The following is a 10,545-nucleotide window of genomic DNA, read 5'->3' on the forward strand; positions in this document are numbered from 1 at the left end:
TGAACTCTGGTCTTCGTCATTCCAGATCTACTACTCTATGCACAGCACCACCTAGCTGTAATACTAAATAATGATTTTTATGTGTGTGTGTGTGTATGTGTGCATGTGCGTGTGTGTGTGTGTGCATACACACATGTGTTTATATATCTATATATACACATATATATGTGTATATGTATGTACATATGCATATATGCATATATGAATAAGTACACAAGTGTATGCCAATTTTTATCAAGATATTCAAGTTTGATTACAACTGGTGTTCGTACCTTGTAAAAATTTTGTTTTTAAAGGCCATTAAGCGTTTCAGAAAATCAAATCTATTATTATTGTTAATTATCACTGTTGTTGTTATTCTAGTCAGCCATCAACTACCGAAGAAAGTTTATTGAATCACTTGAACCCAAACCTGAAGTTACCCTCCGATGTACTCTTTGGCATGTTATCAGTTTCCCCATTTATAGATCTACAGTTAGAAAGTGCTAAGAGAGTAATTGTCTAAACAAGGGACACCTGTACTATGGGTTGGACTTCAGTCATTCTCCTACCGTAGGCTGAAGACTGTTAGGCTCCTTTATCTCTATGTGCCCAGAGTTAAGGGACTCACCATTCATTCCAAATGGCTATTATCTTTACTACTATAACTTTTTCAGTAGGATATTGGGATAATTGGGCAGAAGTGGCAATACAGAAGATATAAGAGGGGGGAAAGCGGGGTGTTGAACACTCTATAGTAGGCAAAGCTATTTTAACACATATAGAGTATTATATTTGTATTTCTATATGATGATGTCTATATATAAATACATTTGGAATTTTTGCTACAAATATTTTATCTTAGAATATACCCAAATAGGGGCCAAACTTTACATACAACAAATGTACACTTTATGTAGTATTAATTAGTACTATACTTCACCTAGCCAAAAGAAGAAGAATCTTCTGTCAGTGAATAAAAGAACAAGAACAAGTTAGAAATACCTTCTCTAAGAATTACCAAGAAAGGCAAAGAAAAGGAATGTAAACTCAGATCCTAGGAAATACTAGGACGGAGGATTACAACATTCCTCATACTGTTCTGTGGTTTCTAGAATTCAGTTCAAAACTTATTTTAACTCTTATGAGAGTTATGTATGTTAAAAAATTCATATGTTAAAGCATTTTGGACTGTGGGCTGGCTTTCTGTTAACATGTAAAATGTACACAAAATTGGTGGGTTAGGCTTCTATCTGATAACGCACAAGCATTGCAAATCCCTGAGTTTCAGGGGAAAATGTTTTTTGCACAATTTTAGAAGCAAATAATTTTAACTTTTACATTATGAATAGCTTGGTAATTGCAGTTATTGTTAGTAAGTATAAACATGATTTTATTTGCACCATGGGATGAGTTGACAGTCCTAGAAAAACTATCCCTATAGGTTTCCCCAATAGGCATTCAAAACCATTGCAAAAGAAGTATAGGAAACCTAGAGAAAAGAAGAATTGTGAAGAGAAAACTGGTCCCCAAATGGTAGAACTTGAAAAAAATGATGAAAGTAATAGTCAGTTGTACTTTTACTCATTAAAAAAGAAAAAAAATTCTTAAAAATTAAAGCTGACTGAAAATGGGATAGATTGCCTCAGGAGGTAATGACCTTTCTATTGCTGAAAATTTCCAATCAGAAGGTACATAATAATTTATTTCTGGAGAGTGCCATGGAGAGTTTGCATACTTTTGACAAGGTTTGAACTGGATAACTTCTTGGAGGGTATATCTTATTGAAGAGAAACAGGATGCACAATAATGAAGGCAGGAATGTCATTATATATTAATAAAGTATATTTGTGAGGAAATCAAGGAATCAGAGAGAAGAAATATGTTGAAAGTGGATGGAAAAAGATAGATAAAAGCAAACACCAGAGTGATTGAATTATGAGAATATACTACAGAACACTGGAATATAAATAGGAAATTATTTCATTAAATTATATACTTTGCAGGAACACAAACATATATAATAAAATTTAGTTTCTTATAAAGACTCCTTTTTGATTTAATTTATTTATTATGAATCAACATGCACTAATATTTCTATATATGAATTCAACCAGAGGCTTAAAACCTATTTATTTGTTGATGGAGATTGATTACTCAGTGCTCTGAATTGATTTTAGCTTTCACCATCAAGAGAAGATATGTGATTTCAGATTCTTTTCTGAGAGAGTTCTCTGCAAAGATTTTGGAAAGAAGCAGACATATAGAGGAGGCAGAATCTACACTCAGCTTACTACCCTATAAACTTCAACTTTGTGGAATTTCCCCTTGGGTGATCTAGAGCTGTGAGCTCTCTCTCTCTCTCTCTCTCTCTCTCTCTCTCTCTCTCTCTCTCTCCCACCCTCTCTCCCTCAAGTTCATTCACTTTGTTTATTGTCTGGTATAGTTTTCATCTGTGTAATTCTTCAATTTTGTTTGCCATGGGTTTGGATAAATGGGTTTATTTGATTTTGGCTATTCACTATGTGTGGTCTTTGTGTAACTAGAATTTCATGGGAAAAGAGTCGAGCCTTGGATATGGCTTGGGAACTCTGTTCAAGGTTAGGAATCAAGAGTGCATCTTGAATCTAAAAGTTATTTCTCCTAGATTAACAATATTTGGGAGGCAGATAGATATAACTGTAGCCTGATATCCTTTTTCAGACAAGAGCATTGTGGCTAGCTTCTGGCACCAATCTCCTATTTCACCACCTGGCAGAAATCAAAGCCTCCTTTGGACAAGGGTAAATAGAGGATACTCTAGATATATCTATCCATGCCTCCCTGAGATCCACCTATAGACATACTGCCAAAACACACAAAATCTATATGAGAAACACATACACACAGCATTATAAACTTGATATGTTACTTAAATGAACTGAGACAGTGAATAGAAAATATTTGGGAAAACTGGTTCTAGAGTATTTACTGATTTCTCTTCTAGAGCTCTTTTAAATTAATTATTTAAAATTGTAGTTCTGGATCACAGGACATGGATTTTAACTACATGATACCTTTTAAATTAACAAGATGCTATTACATCATTATTCACACTGTGGTGACAGTCCAAATCAAGGAAGCAAAGAAAAAGTACTAGGAAGAGATGGTTTGAATGTAAGGAGTAATGTATTTTGAGATTAAAAGCATTTTAATGCAGTATAATAACAAAGACAAGGTGACTAAGCTTTTGGATTTTCTCCAGTAATAATGTTTCTAAAGTTTTCAAAGTAATCAATGCAATGAATTCCCATTTATCACCTAGCCTCATGTCATGAATTAGAACTTTTTTTTTGTTTTTTAATCATAATGAATGTATTTGCATACCAAATACAGTGCCTATGTGCCATTTTCTCAATAAAAGGCACTTAGCCACATGTAATTGTGCATACCTATAATTCTTCCTGCTGGGGAGATTAAGGCTTGGGCTCAGGAGTTCTAAGTTCTAGTAGGGCTCAACACAATCTCATGCTCTCACTATGTCTAGCACCGATATAGTGGTCTTCCAAGATTTTGGGGCCACTAGGGTGCTCAAGTACAAGTAAACAATCTTCTTTGGAAATGGAACAGGTCAAAGATTGCTTGGCTATCAGTAATGAGGTCTACCAAATGAGTGTCTGCTTCACATGAGCCTAGGTGAGAGGAGACAAAATCTCAACAAATAAACAAGGCACTGGGCTAACATATTCTCTAGAGGGAAAAACAAAGACAAAAACAAAAACAAAACAACAACAAAAAAAAAAACGAAAACAAAAAAAAGGATTTACGTATGTATACTGTCAACTAAGTAATAAGAACTTTATTCCTCTCAAATTAAATATTATTTTGCACCTCAATTTTTGTTTCATCCAGGTCCTGGGTTATAAAGATTGAGGGAAGGAACAAAAAGTATAAAGACTGTAGAAGATAGAAGTACATTGAGTTAAACATCGGGTCCAAAGAAAACATAAGCCAATACGAAAGAAAACAGAAGAATCCCTAGCATGAAGATCTCCAGAGTGGTAAGGGCCAATGCTTTTTGTTCATTAATGTTGCTTTAGGGAATTTGCCTAATTTGTTTGCTGGTTCCAACTGGTAACAAGGGAGCAATGGGACATCTGGGTACATGCATAGCAAATGCGTGTCCTTGATCTACTATTGGCTTTGACATTTCTTTTTCCACAACCCCACAGAGATTGATATGGGTCAGTTTGGCTTCATTTTTATACCCATGGCCTCAAATCAAAACCAAAAATGCTTTATAAAATTTTAAAGTTATTGGTAGCTCAAACTATTCTTTGAATAATCTTATTTAAATGTAACATAAAGCTGAAGAAATATTAAAATATTTCAATAATATCTATAGAGTGCAGCCAAATTGACCCTGACTGATTAATCTGTTGTTTTTTGCTACTTTAAAGCAGAGCCTTGGATTCAACTAGCTGTGAGGCAATCTGATTCAGGCTTATCAAACAGATTACACAGCTGGTAGTGATAGTTAAAATGTAAGGTAACAAAGTAAGATAACAGATCCCAAAAGATCTTGGCAGGCCCTATAATTGGATATGAAACAAAGAATAACAAGTTCAGGATTGGAGAGGTGTGGAAAAGGCAGCATTTCTGAGAAAAATCTTGGGATATTATTGAACTACAAGATCAATATAAGTCAAATTGGATATGGCAGCCAAAAATGGTAATTTTATCTTAGTTTGCAGTAAGAGCATCATAGTGTCTAGAATAAAGATAGAAGACAATGACAGCTAGATTATATCATTCCTTCACCAGACTATGTATGGAATACTTTGATCAGTCTGGAGTGCCACATTTTAAGTATGGCATGAATAAAATAGAGATGTCTAGAGATCAACCAAGTTGGTAAAAAGCCTTAAAATCATACCACATAGATTTGGCTGAAGAACTGAGAGAGTTTAACTTGGGAAAAACAGACTTTGAGGAAAAGGGAAGAATGATACTGTCTTTAAGTATATGAATGACTGTCATGTGAAAAGAGAAAAGATTTGTTTTCCTTGACTCCAAAGGGCTGAGTTAGAAGAAAAGGAGTAAAGATATGGAAAGATAGGTTTGAATTAAATATAAATGGGAAGAAGAGTCTTTCTTAATGATTAGAGTCATCCAAAACTAAAGTAATACCTGAGGAGGTAGTAAGAACCTCTCAATTCTCCCACCCCAAATACATAAATGTTTGCAAGGAAATGCTATATGATGACTTAGTATGAATTATCACAAATGGTGTGGAGGGGATTCTGGTTTCAGATGTGAATTGTATTAAATGATCTCATCAATACCCTCTTCCTCTGTGACTCCTCCTTCCCTCTTTTTAGAGGATGGACATGTCTCTTAAGGAGGGAGCCCAGGTCAACCTTTCTTCATTTCTCCTCTGGCTATAATCCTGGATTCCTCCAGGGTAGCCAAAGAAACTCTTCTTCCTGCAAGATCACTTCAGTCCTGAAACTCAAACCTGCAAAGTATTCTCTGTCACTGGGGTCCTGCCTTCCCTCTGATTGGAAAGCAAGAGACTTCTCTTCCCAGAATCTCCATTTAAGGAGGGATTCCAGGTCAGCCATTTCTTTATTTCCACTCACAGTCCTCTGGAGTTCTCTGTTACCTTCTTTCCCCCTCCCACCCCAGTTGCTTTTCTCCTTCCTTTTTTATGCTGTCTTCCTCTATTAGATTGTACGTTCTTTGAGGGCAGTGACTTTTTGCTTTGCTTTGCTTTTTTCAGTCTCTATTGTTTATCAACGTTCCTGCCACATAGTAGGTACTTAATAAATATTTATTGACAGACTGAACTCTAATGCCCCTCAAAATGCTAACATTGTATTATTCTTATCCTTTGATTGAAACTTGTAATAATCAAGTTAGCCATTCTCTTTTGCCTGGCTATCTTCACCCTGGAAAGGTCCAGTTTAAGAAACTGAACATATTACATACTATATAGCCCTATGTAATTAAGTAGAGAACACAATGACCAGCCAAGGGTTTCATACATAACTGTTTTAGTTATGTAATAGGCCAAACAACCCTTAAATTCTTACTAGAAACTACATGTCATTCATGAATGCAAAAGATGGTGTTATTCAAGAGATTAAGCCACATTTCCTCTCCTCCCCTCTTCTCCCATCTCCTATCTCTTCAAAGGATGGGGAATTTGGTGGTCAAAAGTTATAATCTCTAAGATCTTACTTAACTTATGAGGACTGTATTGTTTTCCATTGCATAGATGTTAGTGTGATGTCTTACATATCGACATACAAGATATCTCAAATGTCTCAGTGCATTTTTGACATTTAGTAGTCTGAAAATGCATTAAGACTTTTGAAACACACTGCTGTTGTTGGTTTGTTAATGTTTGTTTCTGCATGGCTGTTGGACGGGAAAGCAGCCCCTGCTAAAATTGGAGTCAGAAAAAGTATGCAGCATGACACTTAGGAATAAAATGTTGATCTGGAAGCTTACTCAGAACAGATTAAGAGTTGGGAGCATTAGAGAGACTTAGCTGATGTTTAATGGAGAGTCAACTGCTTGTTATACACTATGTTATAATTATAAATTGATTAGATATTGTCACTTAATTTCCTTGGCCACCAGATTTCTCATCTATAAAATCAGGAGTTTGGATGAGATAACTTCTGAAATCCCTTCTTTCTCTTGACCTACAGTGTGACTCACTGAACAGGGTGGAATCCCTTGGGATTATGGTTGACTCTTATCATCATCCCTATGATCCTGGATTAGGTACCCACTGAATAAGACAGTAGTACTTGTACATTAGCAGCTATTTCTGATGTGGTAATTATTCTGACAAATCCACAAGCCCTCTGGCAGAGAAAGAATGCGAACAGATTGCTTATGTCTGAAGGGACATGTCTGAATGGTAAATCATCCCCCAATAGGTGAATACAATCAGCAGGAAGGCAGTCCAAGAAAGTCTGTGACAGGATCAACCTGTGAAACCCACTTATTTTCCTTCTTTTGAAAGTAGAAAACTACGGTTCATTGACAAGATGTCAGAAAGTCATACAACTTAGGTAATGAGAAGTTATAGGAAGCATTATATACTCCAAATCTTTACCAAGGACAGAATATGACTGAAAGGCACTAGACTCAGTAAACAAATGAAACTTAAAATTAAATGTTCTTCTCCAATTCTTAGACCTAGATATATGAGGAGAGAATTGTTGAGCTCTTATTAATGTCCGTCTCTCAGCCACAATTTGGTCTTTGGTAAAGGCATACAACTGCTCTATGATGAAAAACAATTTAAATGGCAAAGGTAAATCTGTTTATAGATCTCAAAAGACATGCTAGGGCCTGGAACACTTCTAGGATATCTCTGCAAATTAGTGGTGATGGTAAGAGATCATATCCAAAACTTTGCATTGAATGCCATTGTTCTACTGTATAAGTATTATTACTGATTATGGCTTTAACTGTATAAGGTCTTTCTCCATACTTGAGCAGCCATCATCTAAAGCGTATCAAGGACTAGGATTGTCAAAACACCACTTTTCAGGGTGTTTGACTTTTATGAAGTTCTCTGTATTCTACCTAGCAATGAGATGGCCTATAGCAGAAAGAGAAGCACATTGAGAGATGTTATAGTTTCCATAGATTTTCAGGTGTCACCCAGACCCCAGGAATATTAATGGAAAGAGAATATCTCAATGTAAAAAAACTTGAGAGGTAAATACCCCCACATCATTCACAGCTTCAGCCCAGTCTAAGCTTGAGTTATATCCCCTTTACACTCAGTTATTTGTCTTTAAATACCCCCCACCCCCCAATTCTAATTGTCCACACAATGTCAGGTCCCTTGAAACTAATAGAAGTCTTGATTTGTGAAAAGCTGCTTCCCTATCCCTGCTTTTGCATCCCCACATTTAAGGGTCAGGGATAGAGGTGAGGTAAGGAACTATGAAAAAGGAAATCATTTTTATTTTTTCCCTTCTGCCCTATCCCCTTCATTAAAGTCACTATGCCAGGGTAAACCAACTGTGTGGGTGCTCCATCATGTCAGAGAGACCACAGAAATACTCTGATTATAAAACTAAGAGTTGTCATAACTGATTAATTTAGAAGTGCATCCCTTTGAAACCACATTCATATTAGTCACAGCAATTACCACCATCAAATACCCTGCAGGTAGTAAAGAAGTGGGTGATACTTGGGTTGGGTGTTGCTACTCTAGCTCTTCAAAGAATATAATTTTCAAGAGTAGAAAATAGGGTCTTTGAGGATATTCCAGCAAAAAAACTCTGCTGTGATACACTTAAAAGTTTTACAAATTACTGATAATATTTAGGAAACCTTCACTTCTTTGTTCGTCTTGGCAAGTAAATTCAACCATATTTTTATAGAAGCATTAACTATATTTAACTGAAATTTATGGAAGTATCTATGCTTTTATTGAGGGTGAGAGGTGGAGATGAATTTTTAAACATACCTTTATGAATTAAAAATTCACAAAACCTTGGTTTCATCTACCTTTTGAATTCCTGTTTGGACAAGAATTCTGTTTTCTTTAAATAAAATATAAATTTTGCATTCCTCATTCTTAGCTATTTTTTTTTCTAGTTGCCAGGATTTAAACGGTAAAGGGTCTTGGGTAATAGGTACTTCCACACTGTTTTGGGAGTAGATATAATCACATATCTCCTCTAGCATCTAAGAGGTGGCCTAAAACCTAACTGGAAATTTTTGCAAAGAATAATTTCCTTTAAATAGTAATGAGTTGAGTTTTTTTCTTCTTTTTCTGAACATCTGTGAATGTTAGCAAGAATAGTTTCACTTTATTTTCCTAAAATGTGTGCCAGAGTGCTAATCAGATCTCACATTTAATTGATAATATCAGGCTAAAGGGGAAAACTTTGAAAAGAGCAACTTTAAACCCAATGAACAAATACTCTTAACCTTATAATCAGTGTTTTTATAATGTATATAGAAAGCTCATGTTTTCCAAGAATCATATTTACAGAGGACTTGCTTTTTTTTAAAGGAGATTAAACAATAAAGTCTAATGAGCCCTGTGGCAGTTGGTATAAAGGGCTTTAGACTATACGCAATACATTATTGTTCATTACTCTAGAAATTAAAAAAAAAATCCTTTTTATGTCTCGTTCTTATAGAATGTTACAGATCAGATTTTGTTGTTGTTTTTAATGTGTTGTTAAGTGTCTCTTCCCTGAATGCCAAGGTAGATGCTGAGAATGCACTTTAGCTCTTGGGATGTGGCCATTTCCTGTAAATGTAGCCACACAACAGTGTGAGGTTTAAAGGTTTATTTCTTTTATATCCAAGTGGTTTACATTATACCAGTTAGGCTAAACACAGAAATGTATAAAGGGCTTACGGAAGAATTAATTTTTGACACCCTACCCCTTCCATGGGATCATAGATTTAGAGCCCCAAAGTACTTTAAAGGTTATCAAACCCAATCTGTATTTGGAGAAACTGAGGCCCTGAGAAGTTAAGTTATTTGCCAGGTAGTGTCTACCATTTTTAATTCTGTTCCTCCTGAATCCAAACCTTATGATCTATTCACCTGAGTGGGAATCAATTTAAAATGGAATTGGAAATAATAAACAATTAATAAAAATACAACATACAATATGTAGCTTGTGGAGAATCCATTTATATTTGAGTTTGGCACCATTACACATGCCACCTATATCTATAGCTTTTTGCCTAGATGAGCATTAAGGTTTTTGAACTCTCATAGACTCCCTCCTCTACCATAAAGAAAAAAATACTGTTTAGAGTAGTGAGGGGAAACATGGAATGCCCTAAACTCTATTTGTCCCACACTTTGACTTCTTACTTTATCTGAAAGTCAGAAAAATATGGCTTTGGAGACTGAGTCAAACTTTTCATTTTACAGATGATGAAACTGAGGCAAATAAAGGTTAAATGACTTGAGTGGTCATAGAGGTAACAAGTGACGACAGAGCCAAGATGGGAGCTTATCTTTCCACTTAGTAGTTGTTTCCACAGCACCACTCAAGTCTTCAAGTTCATGTTGGCTTCTCAATCCTACCTATCTCTGCCTCCTTCTTCCATTACATATATTATATGCTTGAGAATGGATGGATTGATTACTCTGGGTTGCTGGCATCTCCTGAATTCTGTAATCATCATCTGTTTCATGTAGCCAAACAGAAGAGGGAAGACAACAGCAAAGGGGAAGCCAAATTATACCTTTTAGGTAAAAAAGCATATGGGAAGAGGAAAAGCTAGGACTAGGGGAACTGAGTTTGCAGGAGTTATGCCAACTCTACCTCATTGCTTCTGGTTTTGAACTTTACTTGTAGCTATCATTACCATGAATCTAGATTTTCTTCCCTATTACCAACTTCTCCTCCCCCTTTGCCTGTGTAGGACTGACACTCTTGGAAAATTGGCAGTCCTAAAGTTGGGCAAGTGATGAGCTAGCAAAGCAGTTAGCTTTTCTTTCACGTACAGAGATTCTCTTGCGATGTTTTGTCTCAATGTGCCTGAAAACGGAGGCTTGAGGCCAAAAGAAATTGCTTT

Source organism: Trichosurus vulpecula, chromosome 4, assembly GCF_011100635.1.
Source record: "Trichosurus vulpecula isolate mTriVul1 chromosome 4, mTriVul1.pri, whole genome shotgun sequence".
Classification (NCBI taxonomy): domain Eukaryota; kingdom Metazoa; phylum Chordata; class Mammalia; order Diprotodontia; family Phalangeridae; genus Trichosurus; species Trichosurus vulpecula.